Source organism: Stegodyphus dumicola, chromosome 4 (assembly GCF_044657685.1).
Source record: "Stegodyphus dumicola isolate Sdum_Otavi_A_Nest chromosome 4, ASM4465768v1".
Classification (NCBI taxonomy): domain Eukaryota; kingdom Metazoa; phylum Arthropoda; class Arachnida; order Araneae; family Eresidae; genus Stegodyphus; species Stegodyphus dumicola.
The window spans coordinates 49,602,892-49,616,030 of NC_140771.1; the positions used below are offsets into that span (position 1 = coordinate 49,602,892).

Below are 13,139 nucleotides of genomic sequence, written 5' to 3' on the forward strand. Positions count from 1 at the left end.
GCATTTTTGATATTTTTTATGCTTGTGACTAGTGAAAGGTAGAGAAAATAAAGGGAAGATAAACATGTTAAGAAAAAGATTCTAGTATCAGGAGTAAGACATTCAAATATTATGTTTTCATTGTTCTTCCAGACGTTCTCCAAAAGGTAAGAAATTCATCGCAAACTTTCTGTAAAATACATCCATTACGTGTCGATATCATGGAGACATTTTTCATTTTGTCACATATTTCTCGAATCTTCTAGAATCGTGGGTCTATAAATCTTGACTTCAAACCCTTCTAAACTTTCCAAGCTGCAATGTCTAAAATATTAAAGAAAAATTATTCCAACCAATTCTGTAACAGCAAAAAGTCAGAAATATTTTGAAAAAAAAAAAAAGACGGAGGGAAAAAGTGTAAAATTAATCTTATAGAGAAAACTGATGCCTATTCTGAGAATTTTGAATATTCCGAGACAATTGCATGGGAAAAACGCTTACTATGAAAAAATTAAAAAGAAGACATTTTTAATTAATTGCATAGCTAATTTTGCTCTTGCTAAGAGCTGTTTCGTAAATTATGCTTTATAGCAATACGCGTTATTTATCAGATTCATAATATTGTATAAGTTGCCAAAATGAAACTTTATAATATGACAGCGAAAAACAGAATGTTTTATTTTAATGTTTTTTTTTATATATAATTTCAATATATTACCATTATTTTAATGAAATTTATCAATGTTATGATGCTTTAAAAAAACTGGTCGAAAAATTGTCAGATTTCGGAATTAAAAATTTTCTATAGAAACTGATCCTAAAATCGCCAAAATATTGACAACTCGCCAAATTTAGAGCTGTTTAATAAAAGAATTCACATCGATAAAAGCGAAAAGTTGTTTAAGAGTTCTTTATTAGAAAAAAGGAATTTCGAAATGTTTATGTTTCACTTCTTGCTTAGAAACTCGAGTATCCCATCATTTTTATTAGAAATAGAAACAAATTACAACCCATGAACACATTCAAAAGATAACCGTATGTGTCAGTGAATCGCCAAAAATATTCCTCCAAAATGCTAATTCACACACAAAATGGCAGTCATAAAAACAGACAGAAATTTCAGATGATTAAAATTAAGGACCTTCTGCTGATTTTGGCCAAAGTTAAGGACTTTTAAGGACTCTTAAGGACTGTACGAACCCTGTAATATAAAAGAAGTAACAGATGCTACAGAAAAGAAAAATTGATGACATAGCAAATTATATTTATATTAATTAGCATTTATTAATGGAAAAACTGGCATTAGTTATTTCTAAGAAACAGTAAAACTTCGGCAAGATCTTCTTTGTTAGAGGACCATAGATCAAATTTCATAAATTTCAGAGCTAAGAAGAGTCTTTCCGCCCTGACTTGAGTAGGAAGAAGCGCTGTTACTGTTAGGGCTACTTCCTTTAACTTTTCAGAATAGATTTTTATAAGTTCTAAAAGAGGTGTCCTGCAACAGCAATTATATTTCTCTATTTATTCAAAGGTGGTGTAGAAATCTTGTTTGTATTTTTTCATTTTTATATCTAAAGGCTCTTGGGTCTTTATTTTCATTCACTTTGCCTTGGCCTTTTCAATATTATCCAAAACTATTTCTCAAAATCTAATTCATCACTGAAAGAGGATGATAGAGACTCAGTTGTAATGTCTGCAGTTTGACTGTCCTGATTGGAATACTCTAATTGTTCTGAAAATAATTTCATTCTTATTGAAAGTTCATAGATGGATTTCTTTGCCTTCTTAATTTGTTCGTCATCCAACAAAATTTGGTGTTTTGGATCTATATATATTGAACCCAGCAAAATCTCATTGCCTAGCAAACTAGTTTCTCTTTTCTTCATTGATGAAATGATTCCTTCAGCAATAAACCCTCCATTTAAAAAAAGTACAAACATCACATTCTTCCATTCTCGCCTCCTGTTAATTCTTCAGATTGCAGCATTTTTGTGGCTATATATGGTGTAGAAAGAAGAGTTTGCAATTCTGCAAGATTTTTGTTAGTGAAACATTAGGGTTATTGAAATTTTCTAAAAAAGTTTTTAATTCTAACAACCTCTATATCATCACATATGTACTTCCCCATAGTGTTGCTTGTTCAATAATTGCTTCTTTTCCAGCTCACTTCCTAAGAATGGCATCAATTTTGAAAGCTCTTGCTGCTATTGCTGCTTACTTAAATTTACCAGTGAGATTTGTAACTAAATGAAGTAACTAATGAATCAGTTTAATCACTAATAGCAAATATCACATCCATCCTAAACCCTTATATTTATTTATTAATATGTTGATAAAATATAAAATAACTATTTAGCAATGTAGTCCATAAACAAAAATAATAACTCAGCTTGTCATTACTTTTTTTCAATTCACTTTAATTTCATTTCAAATTCAAACTGTCCAACAAAAACTGGAATCGGACTTGACCTGTTTTTAGCAACTCCAGTTCCGACACCAACTCCACAGCCCTGACTTTAACACTGGTATCTCAAACCGTTAATCTTTGGATAAGGTGAAATCGGCAAACCTCGATGCTGTCTGTATGAGTGGTTTCGGCTGTGGCAGAGTGATGAGGCAGCAATTTCAGGACTGCTCCTGAGAGAAAAGGGAAAACACATTCATGCTGATTTAAAAATAGAGGAGCCATGTGATTTCAGCAGCAGTTGGTTGGACAGATTTAAGCAGAGACAGGGTATACGTTATTTGAAAGTATGTAGGGGAAAACTTTCTGCAGATAAAGATGCTGCAGAGGAATGTATTGATGAATTTTGTGTTAAAGGCAGAAGAAAATCTTAGCCCAGAACAGGTTTTTAATATGGATGAGACTGCACATTTTTGGTGATGTTTGCCAAGAAAAGCATTTGTAACAACCCACAAAAAAAAAAAAAAAAAAAAAAAAGCACCTTCAGAGATGAAAGAAGTTAAAGAAAGAGCTACTATTTTAATATGCAGCAATGCAGCTGGAACTTACAAGTGTAAACTAGTGCTACTGGGTAAGAGCTCCAATGCCAGAGCTCTGAAAGGAGTAAAATCCTTACCTGTGATTCACAGGAATAATAAAAATTCCTGATTTACAAAACAACTTATTACCGAATGATTCATGCAGCATTTCATTAATGAGGGTAGAAGGCACTGTAACAGTGTGAGGTTACCATCAAATTGCAAGATATTACTATCGTTAGACACCTGCTCTCCACATCCAGATGCAATCATTTTAACATATGATAATGCCGTGCCCCCCTTTTTTGGCTCCCAAATACTACATCATTGATCCAACCAATGGACCAGGGCATAATGCACAGTATTAAATGTATTAATACCACCTTCTCTGTTTACTGAAACTGAGAGTGATAACAGTAAATTTTCTGGTTTTAGGGTCAGTGCAGCAAATGTTAAAACAAGAGAATTGCTTTTATATTCGAAAGAAAGAATATATGAGGAGACTTTCCAAGAAAAGATATCATTGAATGGATGATGTGTACAGATGAGCCAACACTGGCATATCAGATGACCGATGATGAAATCATTGGATCTGTTTTGAACTTGCCACATCAAGAAAATGATTCCGACACCGACACAGATAGTGAATTTGATATAAATGAGAAAATATCTATTAACAAGGATTTGGTACATGGTGAAAAATACCTAAAATTTTTAGAAAAACAGAGCTGTGTCACAGAGCAAGAGCTTACGACTCTATATAATTTGCAAAAAAAAATCTGACATATACACCACATGACTTCCTTGTATAGAACATGAAATTATGCACATTTTTTCCAGCATTTCATTTGAATTTATTGAATTTAATTAAATCTACTTCGTCGATAGTGCATAAAACACAACATAATAAATGTGCTTTTTAAAATTCACTATATTTATTTACTATAGCGATACTCCGTCACTAGTTTCACTTAATAACATTACATCTCATTCATTTTATAATTCAGAATGCAAAAAAGTTATATCATCTGAAGAATTATCTCACTGTTGCCGAAGTTCTATTCAAAAACTATAATAAATCTAAAATGATGTATAAAAGAAGTTAAACAGTTTTTCACGGAGGATACAAAGCTGCTTATGTAAATGTGCATGTGCTACTCGTAAACATTCTCCTTTGTCCTAAACAGACTGGAGACAGTATTTTCTACTAATGTGAAATACTTATTTCCTCGAATTTTATTAGAGATGTATTTCTCATTCAATTGATTCAGTTCTCACTTCGCGACAAGGCAAAAATAATAGAAACTCAAAATATCTTCATTAAAAATTCAAATATAGAAAAACATAACGTACCAGATTCAGTTAAAAAAACTTTTTTAAAAAATTTACAATTAAAATTACAATTTGTTGATAAAAACAAGCAATTTGGCCAACAAGCAAGAAGATTTTTTTTGTGTGAGTGCACAAAACTGAAAGTTTACTTCTTGTCTCACTCGGCAAAAAGACACTGAAGGCATAGAAATTGACTTAATTTGTTTGGATGCTACGCTGAATCAATATATGAGATAATTTAATAACTTAAATGATAATTCCACAATGGATTAAACATAAATTTAATTCACAATAATAAAAGAAGACATTACTTTGTTGTAGCGAAGCTTAGTTTCTCTATATTGGCAACAAATCCACTATCCTGCTAAGTTTCAAAAGTAAACAAATATGGTTGCTATGGCAAAAAGAATTAGGCTTAGCTGCACTTAAACAACTTTTAAATTGTTGATCATTCTACAACTATAACATGCAGGTTGACTAAAGGCATAAAAACCTTAACTTGAAAATAAGAACAACATAATTCAATCATTTTTAAAGCAAAAAAATGCACAATTTACAAACCTATAAGAATAAAGAAACTGATATTACTGAGCCGAGTAACACAGAGGATATAAACTGGTGTGCAAAACTTAAGCAACAATGTAAAAATTTAGCAGATAGCCACGAAATTTCAGAAAAGGAGGTCTGGAGATCAGTACAATGAACACATAAGTCAGTAGAAACGTCATGCGTATGCAAATATCAGAAACGAAACGTCAGAGGCATCGTGAGCGTACACAAAACGCATGATGTTGGCGCGCGCAGCTCAACGGTAGAATAAAAGGAAGGACGGAGACGCAATTCAACATATTCGCTGCAAGTGCCAGCGAGCCAGTTCGTGAAATATGGCTAGAAGAAATCACCTGGACGACTCACACGTGGAAGAATGCTCGGAAAGCTGGAGGAGGGGCGTACTGTCACCAGTGTAGCTGCAGAGTTCGGAATCAACAAAAGTGTCATTTTGCACGCTTGGAAAGCGTTCCAAACCACAGGTACAGCTGTCAGAAAGGTTGGTGGTGGCCGCCCGAGGACGACAACTGCAGGGAATGACCGATATATCGTCCTGCAGACGAAAAGAGGCCTACAGCAGTCAGCAAGTGCCATTGCTCAGCAACTCTGTACAGCAACAGGGCAACAAGTGTCACGATTTTCTGTGGCCAGACGCCTTCACAAAGGGGCCTATTCGCCCGCCTTCCTGAACACTGCCTCCCGTTGAAAGTTGGCCACCGACGCCACCATTTACAGTGGTGCAGAGAGCACAAAAACTGGAAAACTGATCAATGGAGTCATGTCCTCTTTACAAATGAGAGTCGGTTCAGTACCAGAAGCGATTCTCAACTCATTTTGATTTGGAGAGAGGTCGGGACCAGGTTTTATCCCAGTAACATCAAGGAAAGACACCGTAACGATGGTCATGGAGCTCTTGTCTGGGGAGGCATTATGCTGAACGGGCGAACTGAGCTCCACGTTTTCGACAGAGGGTCTGTAACCGGGGATCGCTATTGTGAGAAGGTACTCTTTCCCCATGTGCGTCTGTTCCGAGGTGCCATTGGCCCAGACTTAATTTTTATGGATGACAATACACGTCCACATCGGACTCTTGCTGTTGAGGAGCTACTGGAAAGTGAAGATATCACTCGAATGGATTGGCCAGCGTACTCCCCAGATTTAAATCCCATCGAACATGTGTGGGATGCTTTGGGGAGACGCATTGCAGCACGCTTACATCCTCCGGAGAATACCCAACAACTCAAACAGATGCTGATTGAGGAATGGACACTCCTACCGCAAGAAATGTTGCACCAGCTGGTTCTGAGTATGTGGAGACGGTGCGAAGCAACCATTGCAGTCAGGGAAGGGCATATCCCATATTAAGGAAAATCTGATTGTCGTTCTTGCTCGTGGAAAAACAATCATGAGTCACAATACTATGCATTCAATAAAGCTTTTTTTTGTTTGATTCCATACCGTATGCATTCTATTCCTTTTTCAGCTCCGATGCTTTCATCATGCTTTACGTACATAATACTCTCCTTCATTTCTGAATTTCATTTCTCTCAGTTGATTTCTCGTGGAGTTATGGCAAAAAAACCTGCTGTTGCTTAAGTTTTGCACACCAGTGTATATATTGTTACAAAATGTACAGGTGCAGTGGGAAAGCTTCAACGCAAAGCAGTTTTAGGGTTGCCATAAAAATGGCAAGGGAAGGCAGGGTTGTCACATTTGGCATGAAATTGCCCATTTGGCGACAAAATTGGCGATATGCCATGGACGGATGGAGAACCTTCTGGAACGAATTCTTACCGGTTTAACCCAGAATGTTCTCGAACACAAGCCAAAAGCTATACAAACCCTGCTGGTTTGCAGTCAGTTAGTGCAGTGACGGTGATAGGAGACGGTTGTACCTTTTGTGAGCTCTGATTTATTGTGACTTTTACGAGTTTATTTCTTTAACTAAGGAGGTACCTGCAGGTACGATTCAAAATGTCCTTCTTTAGGATGCCGAATGATGGGATGGATGATGAGTCAAGCGAGGGGGAGTATCAAAAATCGTTCCAGTCCACTAGATCGATGCCTGTAAAGTTCAGGAAGAAAGATTTTGTCGCCGAATGCAGCATGATAAAAGGAAAGAAACCACCTTATATGCCACATGAGAAAATTTCCCGGAATTATCTAAGTCAGTTCCTCAGCAGACCAGAACCCCAGGTAGTGCTAGCTACAGTGAGAAAGTGAGAAGCAGGCCCGCAGCCTCGACAAACATTCTGGAAGGTGTTCTATACCAGTTTTTAGGCCCGGATAATCCAAGAACTGCTAAAAGTTTTCTCAGAAATTCTCAGTTTCCTTCAGAGTGCCAATTTAGCGGAAAAATTGAGAGGAATACTTGACCGTGCAGCAAGTTATGCAGATGACCAGCAGTGAGTAAACTTTTGTTTACTTCTCACTTCTTATGGACTTTTTGAATATTGCAGCAACATGTTTCTTGCTCACTTGTTCGACGACCCTCTGGCCTTCAGTTACTAAGTTTTTGCATCTTTCAAAATCTGTTATCCTTATTTTTTAAATTTTTAGCTTAGCTACTCATCTTTAATTACCAACAGCTTTTATCGATTTAATTTCTTCTTTTTAACGTTTGAGGAAAATTTTTTGGCTGGTGTTTAACGCAAATTGAAACGTCCAAAATTGTTCTACAGGGGGTAGTGCCTTCAGCCTAGGTACCCCGGGTGTCACGAAGCACCGCTCTACTGGAGGTGAGTCAGTTAGTATGCCTCATCGAGAGGGCAAGTCAGTGTGTGCCTCGTCGTTAGTCAGTCCATGCGGAGTCGATCGAGTTGACGGATCCATGCGGAGTTGATCGATGGGCAGCTAGTGCTGAGTGGGTCGTCGGGTGCACCAAAGAGTCTCTTAGTGTATCACGGTTAGTGCATTGTTAAGAGAGTGTGTTAAGCTCCAGAAACGACTGAACCGAAGAGTTGGGAGCTGTGCTCTGTGTGTCGTCGAGTGCATCTTGAGTTGTAGCGTGGAAAGTTTCGAGAGTACATGGAATTCCGAGAACGACCGAGCAGAGTCGGGAGCTGTACTCTGGTGCTTTGCAGTGAAGCTGTCTCCACCGTTATTGCCTGAAAGTGTGAAGGCTGTGTCGCTGAATGTGTCAGCGTGCTTATAACAGTTCGATGACTGAAAAAGTGATTTTGATGGTGTTCTGAATAATACTGGTAAATAAAATGTTTTTCAATATTCCAAAGAGTAGCGTTGTCATTATTCACTCCAAATCCACACGAACCCCGTTTGAATGTAAAGAAAAGAAAATAAAGCAACAACTGGTGTCAAAAAAGAAAAACGTAACAATTGGTGTCAGAAGTGGGGTTTGCGAGTGAATGCCAGTGACCCGCCTGCAGAGGAAAGTCATGGCGGAGGAAACAAAGACTTTGATAGACTTTTTAGCCGAGTTCAAAGCCGAACTAAAGAGATGAAAGCCAGACAGGAAGAGATGAAAGCTGAACTGAAAGAGTTAAAAGCCGGATATGTCGAGATAAAAGCCGGATATGATAAGATAAAATCTGGATATAAAGAGATGACAGCTGAGACGAAAGCCAGACTGGAAGAGATGAAGACCAGATGAGAAGAGATGAAAACCGTCTGAGAAAAGCTGCAAGAGCAACTCCCACAGATGAAAGTGGAGCTTGCAGAAGAAACTGGAGAAATAAAAGATGCGAAAATGATGGAAGTGGCATCTGAAGAATCAGAGGATGAAGAAATGAAGGAAGTAGCTGTTGAAGTATCCAAGAATGCGGAAGAAATAAAGGATGAAACATCTTACGAGATTAAAGAAAGAGAACGAAAAGATGAAGAAAAAGACAGGGAAGATGCTTTTCATCCCCAGGTGTCCGCAGTTGAACTGGAAGACAGTGATAATACTGTTTGTAAAGATGAAGAAACAAACGAAGTGGCTTGTAAAACTTCTGAAAGAGGTGAAGAAATAATTCATGTAAATAAAGTTCCTGATTCTCAAGTGCCTGAAGTGGAAATGGAAGAAAGTGAAAATGCGGCTGTTTAGTTCAACAAAACTGATAGTGAAATTACAAAGTCGCAGTTAGCAAGAACTGAACCATCTGAAAGTGCATGTGATGCAGAGATGGAAGAAGCTGATATACAGCTTAGGTAGTGCGCTCCAGTATTGCAAGAAAATTCACCCACGATTGCATACTATATGTGTGTCTCATAGTGCAGATTTTGTAGACAAGGACTTGATTCTAAACCAGGATGCTTCTGTTTGTGAAGAATCGGGTTCTGTTCATGACCCTGATGCAGAATTTGAAGCTGGTTCCCAGGAAACGGGGAGAAAACAATTATGTACCAGCTGCTAAAAATATCGAGGTGAACTGTGTGCATGCTGCGAATGAACTACAGAGTGGTGAACAAACTGTTTCTCACCTTCCTGTGGATGGTCTGAAAGGACTATATCATCTTCATATTGTGATATGCAAAACAGAAATGCGTCTGAGAACTGCAGTGGAAAAGTATTTGACCCGAGTATAACTTAATGAAAAGACAGAATGAAATTCATCCAGAACTTTAATTTGTATAATTTAAAACTGTTACGTGTTTAATTTGTGAATGTAACTTGTACATAGTGCAAATATTTGTTTCTTTGGTTATGTTATCTGTATGTTTTAAAGTGATTTGATTGTATCGAATTTGGCTTCTGACCAAGGGTTGTACTGCCCGGGACGTGCAGTTCTTGGGAGGACGCAGTGTTACGAAATGTACAGGTGCAGTGGGATAGCTTCCACGCAAAGCAGTTTTACGGTTGCCTTAAAAATTTCAAGGGAAGGCAAGGTTGCCACATTTGGCATGAAATCGTCTACTTGGCAACATTTGGTGACAAAATTGGCGATATGCAATGAACGGATGGAGAACCTTCTGGAACAAATTCTTAACAGTTTAGTCTAGAATATTTTCGAACACAAGCCGAAAGCTATATAAAACCTGCTGGTCAGTGAGTGTGTCTCGTCTAGATTGCGAGATAGTTAGTGTGTCTCAAGTTAATCTGTGCGGAGTCGATCGAGTTGACAGCCGGGCAGCAAGTGAAAAGTGGGTCGTCAAGTGCACCAAAGGAGTCTTTTAGTGTATCGCGGGTAGTGCATCATCGAGAGAGTATGTTGAATTCCGGGAACGACTGAACCGGAAAGACGGGAGCTGTGCTCTGTGTGTCATCGAGTGCACGACAAGATGTAGCGTCGTGAGTTTCGAGAGTATGTGAAGTTACGAGAATGCCTGAGCAGAGTCGGGAGCCGTACTCTGGTGCTTTGCAGTGAAGTTGTCTCCACCATTATTGCCAGACAGTGTGAAGGCTGTGTCGCTGAACATGTCAGCGTGTTTATAACAGTTTGATGACTTTAAAAGTGATTTTGGAGCTGTCCTGATTAACATTGGTAAATAAAGTGTGTTTCGATATTCCATCAAGTAGTGTTGTCATTATTCACTCCAAATCCACATGAACCCCGTACGAACGTAAAGAAAAGAAAATAATGTAACTGTTGGTGTCAGAAAAGAAAAACGTAACAATATATATACACATATATATACTTCTGGTGTGGCTGATTACAAGCAAAATAGGAGATGCACATCTACATGTTATAGCAGTCCTATATACAAAATTTCAACCTTTTGAGTCTACTCGTTTTTAAGTTGTACATATGCACACACGCCACGAAAAAATTTCTTCTGAATCCATTTTTAATCAATTTCATAATTTTTTGGGGGGGAAAGAGTCCTTTATTCTGTCCTTAATACAGATGTCATGCAAAAACATAATTAAATTGCATTCGATAGCAGTCAAAATGGATATTTTTGTTGAAATATGATACCCGAAATTTTTTTTTGATAACAATACTTCCTTTTTACTTTGTGCAAGGAAGTAAAACGTTACTCTAGAGCAACCAAAAGTTTTAAAACAAACCTCAATCCAAAAATGTTTGAAACAAAAAAAAAAAAAATAAATAAACCCTTTTATGCTTTATTAATATCCCTTATTTTTATATGTCTTTATTGTATACATCCTTAATGCTTTTAAATATCCTTGTAATCACTAATATAAATAAATAGTTTAATAAATATATGCATAAAATAATAATTTAATGCATATAATAAATTAATGTAATAATGTATATAAAAATTTATTTAAATGTACCTAATATGCCTTATTTATTTTGCACTTTCAGTCTGAATATTAGGATTTATCTCTTCTGTTCTGAACTCTGCAAAATCCTAAAATCTGCACAATCTCTGGTCCTAAGCAGTATGGATTTCTGGACTTCTACTGTACTAGCAAAGCACAAATGTTGATTGCTTTGTAGGAAAAATGACATCAATTTGCATGGCTTTTTGAAACCAGGAATGGAGCTAAGACATATCTCCAATGAATTATTGTTTCTCAATTTAGAATGGATACTGATATGAATGTGACATATCAAAAAAGATAGTGAAGATAGCATCATGCTCTGGAACATGTTTTTCATGGAATGCCCAGCTGATGCATTTAAAGAAAAAACAAATGGTTTTTCTCTTTATTGTCAGAGGTTAGGTACACTAATATGTTGACTATGTTTCTGAAGGGAATTGCTATCTACCATAATAAACCATAACAGAGTAACAGATATACATGATAGCAGTTTTAAAAATGCAATGAAGACACATTTTTCACTAGCCTTTAAATTTTCTATATATTTAAGAAATTTAGCAATCACAATGAAATTTTTAATCAAATTCATATACAGTACAAAGTCTGTAATCTGGACGTCCATTATCTGGAATGATCTATAATCCGGACTTTAAAGCCACAAACATTTTTTTTTTTTTTTTTGTATGCTTTAAGCATGCGCGTTTAATGTACAACGGATGGTATAAGCTAGGCTAAATTTATCTTTACTGATTCTAAGGCATTTTCGTTAATGTTACACATTGCACTGTTGTTCCTTAATCTTCTAATTGGATCCGGCTTATTATTTTTCGCAGACTGTTAAGAGCAATTTTATAAAAAGTAAGATTGAACTTTTGATTATGTCAAAAAGAGTTTCCGATTCTGGAGCTGCCGAAGGATCTACATAGCAAAAGCATGTTTCGAAGTCCATTAAACAAAAAGTGTAATTGCTGCAAAAAATGGATAAAGGCAATGAGTATAACATTGGAAAATCAACTGTATATGACATAAGCAAAATGAAAAAGGAACTTTTTGAAATTTTTGTGCATTCCAACACCCCACCTGCAATGAATAACAGAAAAAGGGTTTGTTATGCTAAAAGTGACGATCATGACAAAGTGATGATTGAATGGGTCAGACAGCGTCGCAGTGAGGGCATGCCACTGATGCGTCCAATGCTAATAAGCCAAAAAATATTTCATGCAGAAATGAACTTAAACAGAGAGTGCACATATTCGACAGGTTAGTTAATCAAATTTAAAAATCGCCATGGTATAAGACAATTAAAAATTCCAGCTGAAAAAGCTTCAGCTAATACTGAAGCTGCTGAACAATTTACAGATGAATTCATTGAACTCATTACTAGTGAACAATTATCTCCAGAACAAATTTACAACGCTGATGAAACTGATCCTTTCTTATAAAATGTACCGTGAAATACCTTGGCAACCTCTACAGAAAAGGCTCCAACTGGTGTCAAAAATTCCAAAGCGAGACTAACAATTTTAGCGTGTGCAAATGCTGCAGGAACGCACAAGTGCCAACTTTTCGTAATCGGAAATGCACGACCTCGAGCATTTAAAGGAGTAACGATGTTCCCCATTATATATAGCGCAAATAAAATAGCATGGATGACAATAGTTGATGAATGATTGGTATGAAAATCATTTTATACCCAAAGCTCGGCAACATTTGACTTCAGTTGGTTAGTCTGATGACTCAAAAATAGTCCTGGTTGCTGACAACTGTTTACTGCATACTTCACTTAAAGTTTTAGTGAAAGAAAATGTATCCATATTATTCTTTCCTCCAAATTGTACATCTATCATTCAGCCTATGGATATGGGAATAGTGCATGCGCTGAAATGCAAATATAAAGTAGCATTTTTAAAATCTATGTTGAATTTCTTGAACAATGGCTAGACTATTCAAGACTTTTTGAAATTTTTTAGCATAAAATCTGCTGTATGGAGCATCGCAAGATCGTGGGAGGATGTGTCTCCTGATACATTAAAAAATGCTTGGCATAACTTATGGCCAGCTACCATATTTCATGGTGAAGACGATGAAGATGATAGCCTCGAATTTGAAGGTTTTCGGACATCGC

The 13,139-nt window shown here is 36.7% G+C and overlaps 1 protein-coding gene across 4 annotated transcripts in view; it reads right to left on the reverse strand.

The window, feature by feature from the left end:
- Positions 1–13,139, reverse strand: part of LOC118198788 (transforming growth factor-beta receptor-associated protein 1-like) — a 214,021-nt gene that overhangs the window by 186,226 nt on the left and 14,656 nt on the right. Inside the window, exon 1 of one of the 4 annotated variants that reach the window (XM_085814827.1) lies at positions 2,449–2,565. The exons of the other annotated variants lie outside the window; for them this stretch is intronic. The gene's annotated coding sequence lies outside the window, so the exon portion shown is untranslated. Of the gene's footprint in view, positions 1–2,448; positions 2,566–13,139 lie in introns of those variants that run through there. 4 annotated transcript variants of the gene reach the window in all.